The sequence below is a fragment of the Melanerpes formicivorus genome, unplaced genomic scaffold (genome assembly GCF_026170545.1).
Source record: "Melanerpes formicivorus ecotype bairdi unplaced genomic scaffold, bMelFor1.0.p_v2 SCAF_114, whole genome shotgun sequence".
NCBI lineage: Eukaryota > Metazoa > Chordata > Aves > Piciformes > Picidae > Melanerpes > Melanerpes formicivorus.
In genome coordinates this window covers 1,458,638-1,474,193 of record NW_027142466.1, presented here as the reverse complement: position 1 = coordinate 1,474,193, position 15,556 = coordinate 1,458,638, and positions in this window count along the sequence as shown.

Below are 15,556 nucleotides of genomic sequence, written 5' to 3'. Positions count from 1 at the left end.
TCCATGATTCCATGACTCCATGACTCCATGACTCCTGGATCAAGCTTAGGGTCTTCTTTTTCCCTCTTGTATCAAGCTTAGAGTAGTTTTTCCCCCTCTTGGATCAAGCTTAGGGTCACTTTTCTCCTCTTCTATCAAGTTTGGGGTCCTTTTCCCCTCTCATACCAAGCTTAGGGTCTTTCATTTTCCTCTTGTATCAAGTTTGGGCTCTTTTCTTCTCTCCTATCAAGCTCAGAGTCTTTCTTCTCCTCTCCCATCCAGCTCAGACTCTTTCTCCTCGTCTCCCGTCTGGCTCAGAGCCTTTCTCTTTCTCTCCTATCCAGCTCAGAGTCTTCTCCTTTCCTATTCAGCTCAGAGTCTTCTCCTCTCCTATCCAGCTCAGACTCTTTCTCCTCCTCTCCCATCTGGCTCAGAGTCTTTCTCCTCCTCTCCTATCCGGCTCAGAGTCTTCTCCTCTCCTATCCAGCTCAGAGTCTTTCTTCTCCTCTCCTATCCACCTCAGAGTCTTTCTTCTCTCATATCAGGCTCAGACTCTTTCTTCTCCTCTTCTGTCAAGCTCAGTCTTTCTCCTCCTCTCCCATCCAGCTCAGACTCTTTCTTCTCCTCTCCCATCCAGCTCAGACTCTTTCTCCTCCTCTCCCATCCAGCTCAGACTCTTTCTTCTCCTCTCCCATCCAGCTCAGACTCTTTCTTCTCCTCTCCTATCCAGCTCAGAGTCTTCTCCTCTCTTGTCTAGCTCAGACTCTTTCTCCTCCTCTCCCGTCTGGCTCAGAGCCTTTCTCCTTCTCTCCCATCCAGTTCAGACTCTTTCTTCTCCTCTCCTATCCAGCTCAGAGTCTTTCTCCTCCTCTCCCATCCAGCTCAGAGTCTTTCTCCTCCTCTCCCATCCAGCTCAGACTCTTTCTCCTCCTCTCCCATCCAGCTCAGAGTCTTTCTTCTCCTCTCCTATGCACCTCAGAGTCTTTCTTCTGCTCTCATATCAGGCTCAGACTCTTTCATCTCCTCTTCTGTCAAGCTCAGTCTTTCTTCTCCTCTCCCATCCAGCTCAGACTCTTTCTTCTCCTCTCCCATCCAGCTCAGACTCTTTCTTCTCCTCTCCCATCCGGCTCAGACTCTTTCTTCTCCTCTCCTATCCAGCTCAGACTCTTTCTTCTCCTCTCCTATGCAGCTCAGACTCTTTCTTCTCCTCTCCTATGCAGCTCAGACTCTTTCTTCTCTCCCATCTGGCTCAGACTCTTTCTTCTCCTCTCCTATCCAGCTCAGAGTCTTCTCCTCTCCTATCCAGCTCAGAGTCTTTCTTCTCCTCTCCTATGCAGCTCAGACTCTTTCTTCTTCCCTCCTATCCAGCTCAGTCTTTCTCCTCTCCTATCAAGCTCAGACTCTTTCTCCTCCTCTCCTATCCAGCTCAGACTCTTTCTCCTCCTCTTCTATCCAGCTCAGACTCTTTATTCCCCTCTTAGATCAAGTTTAGGATTATTTTCTTTCCTCTTGTCTCAAGCTCAGGCTCTTCCCCCCCCCATTTTCTCCCCATCAGCAATCCCTTTGGTGGTGTTTCCCTCCCCCCCCCCCCGCTTTCTCCTTTAATCTCTCTTTCTATGAAAAAAATCTTCCCAGAGCTAATGTAATAAATTTAGATCCAAAGCCAGATGCAGAACAAGGTGGGGGGAGGGGGGAAAACAAGAGAAGGCAAAACTTTGGGCAGGGCAGAGTCTCTCAGAAGGCCTCAGGAGTGAAATCTGCTTCCCCCTGGGGGATCCTTCTCCACTTTAATTGAATTTGCTCTTTCCCGTTAAATTCATGCCCGTGGCTGTGCAGTTTCCAGGGGAAAGCAGGCTGCGGGCGTGAGGCTCTGCCACCGACCGCTCGGGCTCCTCTCATACCTCCCCCGTCCTCAAGCCGCGGTGCTAAGCACCGGCAAGGCAGGGGTCGCTCCCTGCCCTTCGTTTGGCGCTTCCCATCCTGAGGGCTGGGGGCGGGGGGGGAGAGGGGGAAGAGGCTTCCCAGGCCCTCCTCAGGAGGGTTCTGGGGTTGGAAAAGCAGATTTGCAGCCAAAGGGAGGTGGGAAACAGTTAAATGAGGAGAAATGTTTGCCTCGGATAGAATCACAGGATCCAGGAGGCTGGGAAAGACCTCAGGGATGGGGTGGGGTGGGGTGGGATGGGATGGGATGGGATGGGGAGGAGTGGAATGGGATGGAATGGAAAGGAGTGGAATGGAGTGGGATGGGATGGAGTGGATTGGGATGGGATGGAATGAAATGGAGTGGAATGGAGTGGAATGGGATGGGATGGAGTGGATTGGGATGGAATGGGATGGGATGGAATGGAATGGAGTGGAATGGGATGGAGTGGATTGGGATGGAATGGGATGGAATGGAATGAAATGGAGCGGGATGGAGTGGATTGGAGTGGGATGGAATGGAATGGGATGGAGTGGGATGGAATGGAATGGGATGGGATGGAGTGGATTGGGATGGAGTAGGATGGAATAGAATGGAGTGGGAATGGAATGGAATGGAGTGGGAATGGAATGGAGTGGGATGGAATAGAATAGAATAGAATAGAATAGAATAGAATAGAATAGAATAGAATAGAATAGAATAGAATAGAATAGAATAGAATAGAATAGAATAGAATAGAATAGAATAGAATTAACCAGCTTGAAAAAGACCTGAGAGCTCATCCAGTCCAACCTCTCACCCAGCACCATCTGAGCAACTCAACCATGGCTCCAAGGGCCTCATCCAGGCTCTTCCTAAACACCTCCAGGCACAGGGACTCCACCACCTCCCTGGGCAGCACATTCCAACAGCCAATTCCTCTGTCTGGGAAGAATTTTTTCCTAGCATCCAGCCTGAACCTCCCCCGGCACAGCTGCAGACTGTGTCCTCTTGTTCTGGTGTTGGGTGCCTGGGAGAAGAGCCCAACCCCCAGCTGGCTCCAACCTCCCTTCAGGGAGTTGGAGAGAGCAAGAAGGTCTCCCCTGAGCTTCCTCTTCTCCAGGCTAAGCAACCCCAATAGATTTGCTTTGAGAAGGTTTGGGGCATGAGGAGCTCCTGCACAGAGTCATAGAATGGGTTGGGCTGGAAGGGACCTGCACAGAGGAACATCTTCAACCAGATCAGGCTGCCCAGAGCCCCTGTCCAGCCTCACCTTGAATATCTCCAGGGATGGAGCCTCAGCCACCTCCCTGGGCAACCTGCTGCAGTCTTCCACCACCCTCATAGTGAAGAATTTGTTCCTGATCCCCAATCTCAATTTGCTCTCCTCTGGTTTGAAGCCATTGCCTCTGGTCCTGTGCCTGCAGGCCTTTAGAAACAGTCCCTCTGCAGCTGGGCAGCACACAACTGCCCCCAGGGCTCCAGAGGTGGCCTCAGCAGGGCAGGCCAGAGGGGCAGCACAACCTCCCTTGCCCTGCTGCTGCCCACACTCTTCTCCATTCCCCCAGCACAGCCTTGGCCTCCTTGGCCCCCAGGCCACCTTGCTGCTGCTGGGCAACTCCTTGGTCCCCAGCACTCCCAGCTGCTTCTGCTTGGAGCTGCTTGCCAGCAGGGACCTCCAAAGCTCATCCAGCCCACAGCAGGGTCACCCGGAGCAGGTCACACAGGAACACATCCAGGCAGGTCTTGAATCTCTCCAGAGAGGGAGTTGTTGTCTGCTGAATAAGTAAGGAGTCACAGAATGGGTTTGGGTTGGAAGGGACCTTAAAGAGCATCCAGCTCCAACCCCCTGCCATGGGCAGGGACACCTCCCACCAGCACAGCTTGCTCGAGGTCTCATCCAGCCTGGCCTTGAGCACCTCCAGGCAGGGGATAGCCACAGCCTCCCTGGGCAATCTGTTCCTATGTCTCCCCAGCCTCACTCTAGAGAATTTCTTCCTGATCTCCACAACCTCCCTTGCCCTGCTGCTGCCCACACTCTTCTCCATGCCCCCAGCACAGCCTTGGCCTTCTTGGCCCCCAGGCCACCTTGCTGCTGCTGGCCAACTCCTTGGCCCCCAGCACTCCCAGCTGCTTCTGCTTGGAGCTGCTTGCCAGCAGCTTCCCCCTGCCCTGTGCTGCTGCAGGAGGTTCTTCCTCCCCGGGGCCAGGCCCCTGCCCTTGCCCTGCTTCACCTTCAGGAGGTTGCTCTCCCCCAGCTCTCAGCCTGCCCAGGGCTCCCTGGCTGCCAGCACAGCCTGAGGGCTCTCAGCCACTGCTCCCAGGGGTTTGTGGTGAAGTTCTGGGGGGGGGCTCTGTTATCCTTCACCCTCAATCCAACGGGGGGTGGAACTTGCTTGCTAAAGGAACCCCCAAACCTGCAGCCTGCTGCAGGCCTGCTTGTGCTGTGAGAGCTTCCCAAGCCCTGTGTGGGTCCCAGGGGCTTTCTTGATCATCATCTCCTGGCACTTCTGAAGCGAGTGATTCATTTTCCATGGCTCTTCTCCACAGGCTTTTATTATCCAGAGCCATCAAGAAACTCTCACCAAGCTCTGCAGTAGATTAGGGGAAGGTAATTGAGGGAAGTGTTTGCATCTAGAAAGATCTGTGAGCACTTTGCTGTCTGCTGGCCTGTGCAGGAGCCAATTACTCTTGACAGGGGAGCAAAACATCGTGGTGAGCTCACAAGGGGCTGGGGAAGAGAGCACAAAGCTGGTCTCATTTGGCACTCAAGTGAGAGGTAATATTGCCTCTCCAAGGTGCTGGGATGCTGTGGATTAAAGCAGCAGTGTTTGTTTCTCTGCTGGGGCACAGGCAGGAAAGGTCTCTCCTGGGCTCCTGCCTTTGCTTTTTGTTGGTTTCCCCTCCTCAATCACGGGAGAAATCTCAGCCCCAGCCAGACTGCAGCAGCAGAAATATCCTCTGCAGGCTCCTGAGCTGAGCCTGCTGAGCAGAGAGACAATCACTGGAGCAGCTCTCTAAGCTCAGCCAGGCCAACAGCAACCCAACCCCACCAGGGCCACCAAACCCTGGCCCCAAGTGCCATGGCCACAGGGTTCTGCAACACCTCCAGGCATGGGGACTCCACCACCTCCCTGGGCAGCCTCTGCCAATCCCTGACCACTCTGGCAGCAAAGAAATTGTTCCTCAGCTCCAACCTAAGCCTCCCCTGGCACAATTCCAGGCCATTTCCTCTCCTTTTATCTCCTGAGACTGGTCCTGCTTGACCAATCTGATCTCCTGTGACCAATCTGATCTCCTGTGACCAGGTGACCTGCAAAGACTGGACATGAGGAGGAAGTTCTTCCCCATGGGAGTGGTGAAGCCCTGGAATGGGTTGTGCAGGGAGGTGGTTGAGGCCCCAGCCCTGAAGGTGTTTGCAGCCAGGCTGGCTGAGGCTGTGGCCAGGCTGATCTAGTGTGGGGTGTCCCTGCCCATGGCAGGGGGGTTGGGACTGGCTGAGCCTTGTGCTCCCTTCCAACCCTGACTGATATTAAAGTGCAATCAAGGTGAGGAAGGGTCTAGAGAACAGAAGCAGCTGAGGGAGCTGGGGGTGGTGAGCCTGAAGAAGCGGAGGCTGAGGGAGACCTCCTTGCTCTCTGCAGCTCCCTGCAAGGAGGCTGGAGCCAGCTGGGGCTTGGGCTCTGCTCCCAAGCAACAAGTGCCAGGACAAGAGGAAACAGCTAGGGGGAGGTTCAGGTTGGATTTTAGGAGCAATTTCTTCCCTGCAAGGCTTCTCAGGCACTGGCCCAGGCTGCCCAGGGGGGTGGTGGAGTCCCCACCCCTGCAGGTGTTCCCAAGCCCCATGGATGTGGTGCTGAGGGCAGTGGTGCAGTGGCAGAACATCCCCTCCTACCTCACCTTGGGTTGTTAGATCACAGAGTCACAGAGCTGTCAGGGTTGGAAGGGAGCTCAAGGCTCAGCCAGCCCCAAGCCCCTGCCATGGGCAGGGACACCTCACACCACAGCAGCTTGCTCACAGCCACCTCCAGCCTGGCTGCAAACACCTCCAGGCAGGAGGCTTCCACCACCTCCCTGGGCAACCTGGGCCAGGCTCTCACCACCCTCCTGGCCAACAACTTCTTCCTCACAGCCAAGCTCAATCTCCCCACTTCTACTTCTGCTCCATCCCCCCCACTCCTATCCCTCCCTCACCCCCTCCAAAGTCCCTCCCCAGCTTGCTTGCAGCCCCCTGCAGATCCTGGAAGGCCAAGATTAGGTCTCTTTGGAGCCTTCTCTTTGGGGACACCTAATCATCTCCTCTTGACCTTGTGCCTGAGCAGCATCAGCAAGCAGCCCACAGCGAGGGGCTGGAGCCTTCCCCAGGTCACTGTGCTCTTGGAAGAGCTCTGATGCTCCTGAGCAAAGAGGGACACAGGACAGGGCTAACTTTGACTTGGGGTTGGGAAATCCTGGAGGAGAGGAGGCTCTGAGGGGAGACCTCCTTGCTCCAGGCTGGGGCAGAGGGGCTGCAAAGTGCCCAGCAGGAAAGGCCCTGGGGGGGCTGGGTGGCAGCAGCTGGAGAGGAGCCAGGGGGTGCCCAGCTGGGCAAGAAGGCCACCAGCAGCCTGGCCTGGGGCAGCAATGGTGTGGGCAGCAGGAGCAGGGCAGGGATTGTGCCCCTGGGCTGGGCACTGCTGAGGCCAGCCCTGGAGTGCTGCCTTCAGCTCTGGGCTCCTGGCTGCCAGCAGGAGCTGGAGAGGCTGCAGCAGGGCCAGGGAAGGGCAAGGAAGCTGGGGAAGGGTGTGGAGAAGAGGGCTGGGGAGGAGCAGCTGAGGGAGCTGGGGGTGGTGAGGCTGGAGGAGAGGAGGCTGAGGGAGACCTCCTTGCTCTCTGCAGCTCCCTGCAAGGAGGCTGGAGCCAGGTGGGGCTTGGGCTCTGCTCCCCAGTCTCAGGTGATAGAAGGAGAGGCAATGACCTGAAACTGTGCCAGGGGAGGGTCAGGTTGGACATTAGAAGAAACTTCTTCCCTGTAAGAGTTCTCAAACCCAGGACCAGGCTGCCCTGGGAGGCTCTTTGCAGGTCACCTTGCCACAGAGAGAGATCAGATTGGTCAAGCAGGAGCAGTCTCAGGTGATAGAAGGAGAGGCAATGGCCTGGAATTGTGCCAGGGGAGGGTCAGGTTGGAGCTGAGGAACAATTTCTTTGCTGCCAGAGTGGTCAGGGCTTGGCAGAGGCTGCCCAGGGAGGTGGTGGAGTCCCCATGCCTGGAGGTGTTCCAGAACCCTGTGGCCATGGCACTTGGGGCCAGGGTTTGGTGACCCTGGTGGGGTTGGGTGGATGTTGGCCTGGGTGCTCTTGGAGGTTTTTTCCACCCCAAACAGTTCTCTGGTTCTGTCACAGTGAATAATTTGCTGCCAGAGGTTTCTCTCAAGGTCTTTCCATCAGCCTGGCTGGGCTCAAGGCAAGGGCAGATGGCTGTTGCCTCAGCTCAGCTGTACTCTGGGCTGCACATCCTCTGCTCCAGGGAGGGGTTGGAGCAGGGAATGGCCACTTGGGAGAGGACATTGCTGCCTGACCTCATGGCCTGAGCTGCCCACAGAGCCTTTCCTCCCAGCTCTGCTGTGGCACAGACTTTCCCTCCTCTGAAGGAGGGAATCAGAGGCTCCCTGAGTCTGTGGTTCCTCACTCTGGGGCTGAGCTTTGTTGGTGGGGGTGCAGGATGAGCTCAGTGAGCTCTGCAGGAACAGCTTCCAGCTCGGGGCCATCAGGTCCTGAGCATCTCTGAGTGAAGGGAAGCCAAGAGGAAGGACCCTTGAGGATCCAAGCCCTCAGAGAGGGTTGAGCTGCTGCATGGGAGGCCGTGGGGCAGGGCCTGACCTCAGAGGTGTTGTCTCTTTTGGCTTGAACACAGCAGCACAGCTCAAACCTGCAGCCTGGGAGGTCACTTTAACACCCCCCCGGGGGGTGAGGCTGCAGCCCTGGAGGCAGTTCAGGAGTTATTATTGCTGGAATAAGCTTGGGGGGGGCTGGACACACACCAAGTCCTGGCTCTCAGGAAGGGGAGGGAGAAATTGTTGTTCCCTGGGGGCTGGAGCTGGTGGTGACCCAGAAACAGTTTAGTTGAGTTTATTGCTTTCCAGACCTTCCCCAGGCTAAAGCTGTCTCCAGCAAAAGCAAACCAGGTTGTGACTGGGTTTGGGGGGGGAGGAGGAGGAGGAAGCAAATGAGCAGATGAGGGCAAAAAGCTTAACAGAGTGGAGGGGAGGAGGCAGAAGCTGTGACAGCTGAGCAGCTCTTGTGCCCATTTTGTCTCAGTGCCCCCCTGAAGCCCTTCTCCCACCCAGTCTTGGGCTTTCCACACCATGGTTTGGTGGATGTGGGGTTAAGTCCTGCCAGCTTGACTCCTTGGCAGCTCCAGCTGCAGCTGCTGTGATGCTTGCTCAAAGCCAAAGTGATTTCCTTGTCCTCTGAAGGATGTCCTCAAGAGCAGCTCAGCCACCACACCTTTCAGGGTGGCTGCTCACTGGCCAGGCAGGTGGCTCCCAGCCCAGCTCCCTGCTCATGCAGGGAGGTGTTGGAGGTAGAAGTGGGAGCAGCTAAAGACCATCTGCTCTGCTCAGCACCCAGCCTAAGCAGAGACCTTCACCAGCCCTCATGATTGCAGTCTTGAATCTGGGGGCATCGATCCACCAGCAGGCTCCAGGCTGGGGCAGAGGGGCTGCAAAGTGCCCAGCAGGAAAGGCCCTGGGGGGGCTGGGTGGCAGCAGCTGGAGAGGAGCCAGGGGGTGCCCAGCTGGGCAAGAAGGCCACCAGCAGCCTGGCCTGGAGCAGCAATGGTGTGGGCAGCAGGAGCAGGGCAGGGATTGTGCCCCTGGGCTGGGCACTGCTGAGGCCAGCCCTGGAGTGCTGCCTTCAGCTCTGGGCTCCTGGCTGCCAGCAGGAGCTGGAGAGGCTGCAGCAGGGCCAGGGAAGGGCAAGGAAGCTGGGGAAGGGTGTGGAGAAGAGGGCTGGGGAGGAGCAGCTGAGGGAGCTGGGGGTGGTGAGGCTGGAGGAGAGGAGGCTGAGGGAGACCTCCTTGCTCTCTGCAGCTCCCTGCAAGGAGGCTGGAGCCAGGTGGGGCTCGGGCTCTGCTCCCCAGTCTCAGGTGATAGAAGGAGAGGCAATGACCTGAAACTGAGCCAGGGGAGGGTCAGGTTGGACATTAGAAGAAACTTCTTCCCTGTAAGAGTTCTCAAGCCCAGGACCAGGCTGCCCTGGGAGGCTCTTTGCAGGTCACCTTGCCACAGAGAGAGATCAGATTGGTCAAGCAGGAGCAGTCTCAGGTGATAGAAGGAGAGGAAATGGCCTGGAATTGTGCCAGGGGAGGGTCAGGTTGGAGATGAGGAACAATTTCTTTGCTGCCAGAGTGGTCAGGGCTTGGCAGAGGCTGCCCAGGGAGGTGGTGGAGTCCCCATGCCTGGAGGTGTTCAAGGAACCTGCAGCCATGGCACTTGGGGCCAGGGTTTGGTGGTCCTGGTGGGGTTGGGTTGATGTTGGCCTGGGTGCTCTTGGAGCTTTTTTCCATCTGGGAAGGACAAGGGAGCTGGGGAAGGGTCTGGAGAAGAGGGCTGGGGAGGAGCAGCTGAGGGAGCTGGGGGTGGGGAGGCTGGAGGAGAGGAGGCTGAGGGAGACCTCCTTGCTCTCTGCAGCTCCCTGCGAGGAGGCTGGAGCCAGGTGGGGCTTGGGCTCTGCTCCCTAGTAACCAATGATAGGACAAGAAGAAACAGCCTCAGGTTGCCCCAGGGGGACGTTCAGGCTGGCCCTGAGGAACCATTTCTTCCCCAAAGCTTCCCAGGGAAGCAGTGGTGGAGTCCCCATCCCTGGAGGAGTTTCAAAGCCTTGGTGGTGCTGAGGGCCCTGCTTTGGCGGTGCCCTGGCGGCGCTGGGTTGGTGCTTGGCCAGGATGACCTTGGAGGTCTGTTCCAGCCTCAGGGACTGTGGGATCCTCTCCCCAGCCCTCCCTGCTGCTTTTGTGGGGGCTGCTCCTCAGCCATGGGATGCAGCAGCTCCCAGCCAGCCCTGCCCCCCGCAGCTCAGGCAGGATTTGTTCAGCTTCTTGTGCTAATTGGGTCTTGCCCCCCAGGGCAGCGTTTCAGCTCCACAGAACCGCTGCCCCCCGGCCAGACTCAGCAGCATGGAGCTGCCCTTGGGCCAGCAGCACGAAAAGCACAAGGCAGAGCTTGGTGGGCTGCAGGAGAAACCTTGTCAGATCCCATCAGGATGAGCCCTCACACTCTCCTGAGCACCAGCCACGAGCAGGGAGCGGGAGGAAGGCAGCGGCAAACAAGGCTCTGCCCACGTGCCGGGGGTGCTAATGAGCAGAGGCCTCATCAACAGCCAGGCAGCTAATTTCTCTTGGCTACTGTGCCAGCAGGTCAGGCACAGCACGAGGCAGGACATTTTCTGGCACAGGAAGGGTTCAGGGAGGGACAATTCCAATGGGAACGTGGCCAATGCTCTCCTTTTCCTCTCTTCCCTCCCAGTTGGATGCTGGAGATCTCCTTTGGAGCCCAAGTGAAAGCCAAGAGGGCAATCCCCAGTTCCCCAGCACCTCCCCAGGGTTGGCTCCAGCCCTGTGCTAAACCTCCCTGGGATGGGAAGCAGGGGAAGCCAATTCCTCACCCCACAGTCCTAGAACCACAGAATCAAGGAGCTGCAGGGGGAAGGTGGTTGGGATGCAGCCCAGCCAGGGCAGAGCTTCTCCATGGCAGGGTGAAGCAAGGGGTGGGGGCAGGGTCACAGAATCATTCAGGGTGGAAAAGACCTCCAGGATCACTGAGGCCAAACCATTAACCCTGCTCTGCCAAGCTCAGCCCAAGCACCACATAGAGCCACAGAACCATTCAGGTTCCTCCTCTCCTCTCCTCTCCTCTCCTCTCCTCTCCTCTCCTCTCCTCTCCTCTTCCTCTCCTCTCCTCTCCTCTCCTCTCCTCTCCGAACCTCTCCGAACCTCTCCTCTCCGAACCTCTCCTCTCCGAACCTCTCCTCTCCGAACCTCTCCTCTCCGAACCTCTCCTCTCCTCTCCTCTCCTCTCCGAACCTCTCCTCTCCGAACCTCTCCTCTCCTCTCCTCTCCTCTCCGAACCTCTCCTCTCCTCTCCTCTCCTCAGCCCACCCCAAGCACCACTAAGAGCCATGGAAGTGTTTGGGTTGGAAAAGACCTCCAAGATCATCCAGGCCAACCATCAACCCTGCTCTGCCAACTCCACCACTTAAGCCATGTCCCCAAGCACCACACCTGCAGGACTGGGGACTCCACCACCTCCCTGGGCAGCCTGGGCCAGTGCCTCCCACCCCTGCTCCACCAAGCAGTGCACAATCAAGCCCTTGGGTTGGTTTCTCCTACAGTGACCTCCCCTCCATCTGAGCAGAGCTGTCTGGGAGTTCAGCATTCCCCACTCCCCCTTGCACCTCTCCAGCAGCAGCTCCAGCACCCTGCCAGCAGCCCTCCTCCTCCCACCTGCACCTTGCACAAAGCAGAGATTCACAGGTTGCAGCAGGGTGGAAGGGAGCCTCGAAAGTCAGCAGGGACAGCTCCAGCTCGGGCAGGCTGCCCAGGGCCACAGCAAGTCTGATCTTGAATGTCCCCAGGGGTGGAGCCTCAACTGCATCCCTGGGCAGCCTTTGTCTGTGACTCAGCAGCCTCAGGGTGCAGAACTTCCTCCTGGTGTCCAACCTCATTCTGCCCTGCTCCAGCTCTAAACCATTGTCCTTTGTCCTACCCCCCACAGCCCTTCTGAGCAGTCCCTCCCCAGCCTGCCTGTAGGTCCCCTGCAGATGTTGAAATGCAGCCCTGAGGTCTGCCTGCAGCCTTCTGCAGGCTGCACAGCCCCAGCTCCCTCAGCCTGGCCCCACAGCAGAGCTGCTGCAGCCTCTGATCATCTCTGTGGCCTCCTCTGGAGCCTCTCCAGCAGCTCCAGGTCCCTCTGGTGTTGAGGGCTCCAGAGCTAGCCCCAGCCCTGCAGGTGAGGTCTCCCCAGAGCAGAGCAGAGGGGCAGGATCCTCTCTCCAGCTCTGGCCACACTGCTTTGGATGCAGCCCAGGCTGCCCTTGGCCTCCTGTGCTGCAGCCTCACACTCCTGCTCCTGCCCAGCTTCTCATCCATCAGCAGCCCCAAGTCCTTTTCCTCAGGGCTGTTTTGTGTCACCTCCTCCCCCAGCCTGCACTGATAGTGAGGAGGAGACCTTAGAGCAGCCTTCCAGTACCTGAGAGCTGCTCCAACCCCCTGATCATCTTCATGGCACTGATCTGGAGCCTCTCCAGCAGCTCCAGGTCCCTTTTGTGCTGGGGGGGCCCTGGCTGTCCCTAGCCCTGCAGGTGAGGTCTCTCCAGAGCAGAGCAGAGCAGAGCAGAGCAGAGCAGAGCAGAGCAGAGCAGAGCAGAGGGGCAGGATCCTCTCTCCCCACCTGCTGGCCAAGCTTCCCTTGCTGCAGCCCAGGCTGCCCCAGGCTGTGCCACGCTCCACAGCCGCCCCCCAGGGCTCCTGGCTGGGAGCTGTGTTGCTCACCCAGCGGTGTCTGGGCTCAACTCCCCAACTAATTAAAGGTGAGGTCAGATGGGGAGGATGCAGAGGGCTGCTGGAGCGCTGGCTGCTCTGATTTGAAGCCTCTCTTCTCTTTCCTGAGGCACAGCAACTCCCCGGATCCCAGCTGGCACAGCACATCCTGCCACACAGCTCTGCTAATTGGGTGCCTCTCCTGCTGACCTCATTTCTCAAGCAGCCCTTGCCTGCCTTCAGCTCCCTGGGGTTTGTTTTTCACACAGTGACAGAGTGGGAGGGGTTGGAAGGGACCTCTGGAGCTCACCCCCCCCTACCGTCCCCATCCCCATCCCCATCCCGCTGCCAGGGCAGGCTCACCCAGGGCAGGGCACAGGCAGAGTGTGGCCAGCAGGAGCAGGGAGCTCATTCTGCCCTGTGCTCAGCACTGCTGAGGCCACCCCTGGAGTCCTGTGTCCAGTTCTGGGCTCCCCAGCTCAAGAAGGAGATTGAGAGACTTGAAGGTGTCCAGAACAGGGCAAGGAGGCTGGGGAGGGGTCTGGAGCACAGCCCTGTGAGGAGAGGCTGAGGGAGCTGGGGTTGCTTAGCCTGGAGAAGAGGAGGCTCAGGGGAGACCTTCTTGCTCTCTGCAACTCCCTGAAGGGAGGTTGGAGCCAGCTGGGGGTTGGGCTCTGCTCCCAGGCAAGCAGCACCAGAACAAGAGGACACAGTCTCAAGCTGTGCCAGGGGAGGTTGAGGCTGGAGGTGAGGAGAAAGTTCTTCCCAGCAAGAGGAATTGGCCCTTGGGATGTGCTGCCCAGGGAGGTGGTGGAGTCCTTGTGCCTGGAGGTGTTCAGGAGGAGACTGGATGGGGTGCTTGGTGCCATGGGTTAGTTGATTAGATGGTGCTGGGTGATAGGTTGGATGTGATGATCTTGAAGGTCTCTTCCAACCTGGTTTAGTCTAGTCTAGTCTAGTCTAGTCTAGTCTAGTGTATTCCTCTGGGCCCTCTAAAGCAACTCCCTGTCCCTCTTGAACTGGGGAGCCCAGCACTGGACACAATCCTCCAGCTGTGGCCTGGCTAAAGGCAGAGTGGATGAGGAGGAGAACCTCCCTTGATGCTTCACTGCAAGCAGCCCTGGGTGCTGAAGGGCACCTTGTGGTGCTGATTGCCCTCCAGCAGCTGAGGTGACCTCAGCCATCAGCAGTGTGGAGCTCCTCCAGTCTCTCCCAGGCCAGCTCCTGCTGCCTGATGAATTCTCTGCCTTCATTAGAGCCTCCTTTCTCCAACCCTCCCTGACCTGCTTCTCCTCCCAAAGAGCTCAGCAGCATCCCATTAAGTCCCTAATTGCCTGCTGCTCTTGGGAGGGTGTCTCCTCCAGCAGTGCCTGGGGGTCACCTTGTGGGAACATCTCCTCAGGTGGCTCAGGTTCTGCCTTTAGTGCTGGCAGCAATGAAAAAGCCTTCTTCCAGGCCTGGGATTCTGCCCCTCCTGCCTCCCCATGGCATTCACCACCTGTGGAGCTTTCCCCTCCCTTCCCATGAGCTTCAATACCTCCTGCAAAAGGAAAGCCGAGAGCAGACACAAGGAGAGGCTCCTTGGGTTGGACACCACCTTCCCAGGAGCCCCAGCTGGGCAAGAAGGCCACCAGCAGCCTGGCCTGGAGCAGCTGCCTTAGGGGTTGCTCATTCCCTGCAGGAAGCTCAGCCCCATGCACAGGGAAGGTGCTGCAGGGGCAGCCCAGAGGTTAAGCACTGCAGAGCCACAGAGGAGTGTCCCAGCCCTACACATCTGCAGCTGCTCAAGGGCAGACCCTGGAACCAGCTCCCTAAAGTGTCAGCTCCTGCCCTTGGCTCACAACCACCCCAGCAAGGCTCCAGGCTGGGGCAGAGGGGCTGCAAAGTGCCCAGCAGGAAAGGCCCTGGGGGGGCTGGGTGGCAGCAGCTGGAGAGGAGCCAGGGGGTGCCCAGCTGGGCAAGAAGGCCACCAGCAGCCTGGCCTGGAGCAGCAATGGTGTGGGCAGCAGGAGCAGGGCAGGGATTGTGCCCCTGGGCTGGGCACTGCTGAGGCCAGCCCTGGAGTGCTGCCTTCAGCTCTGGGCTCCTGGCTGCCAGCAGGAGCTGGAGAGGCTGCAGCAGGGCCAGGGAAGGGCAAGGGAGCTGGGGAAGGGTGTGGAGAAGAGGGCTGGGGAGGAGCAGCTGAGGGAGCTGGGGGTGGTGAGGCTGGAGGAGAGGAGGCTGAGGGAGACCTCCTTGCTCTCTGCAGCTCCCTGCAAGGAGGCTGGAGCCAGGTGGGGCTTGGGCTCTGCTCCCCAGTCTCAGGTGATAGAAGGAGAGGCAATGACCTGAAACTGTGCCAGGGGAGGGTCAGGTTGGACATTAGAAGAAACTTCTTCCCTGTAAGAGTTCTCAAGCCCAGGACCAGGCTGCCCTGGGAGGCTCTTTGCAGGTCACCTTGCCACAGAGAGAGATCAGATTGGTCAAGCAGGACCAGCCTCAGGTGATAGAAGGAGAGGCAATGGCCTGGAATGGTGCCAGGGGAGGGTCAGGTTGGAGCTGAGGAACAATTTCTGCAGCAGGAGGCTGCTGGAAGGCTGCAGCAGGCTGCCCAGAGAGGTTGTGGAGTCTCCTTCCCTGGAGCCTTCCCAGCCCTGCCTGGATGTGTTCTGTGTGCCCTGGGCTGGGCTCTGTGCTGCTGCTCTGGCAGGGAGTTGCCACTTCAGTCTGCTCTGGTGAGACCTCAGCTGGAGCACTGTGTCCAGCTCTGGAGCCCTCAGCACAGGAAGGAGCTGGAGCTGCTGCAGAGAGGGGGCAGAGGAGGCCAGGAGAATGCTCAGGGGTTGGAGCAGCTCTGCTGTGGGCACAGGCTGAGGGAGCTGGGGCTGTGCAGCCTGGAGAGGAGAAGGCTCCAGGCAGACCTCAGAGCAACCTCCCAGGACCTGAAGGGCTGCAAGAAGGCTGCAGAGGGACTGTCCCCAAAGGCCTGCAGGGACAGGAGCAGAGGCAATGTTTGGGCTGAGAGCAGAGCAGATTGGGATTGGAGGTGAGGAACAAGCTCTGCAGCAGGAGGCTGCTGGAAGGCTGCAGCAGGCTGCCCAGGGAGGTGGTTGAGGCTCCAGGCCTGGAGCTATTGCAGGTGAGGCTGGAGAGGGCTGTGGGCAGCCTGCTCCAGGGGAGGA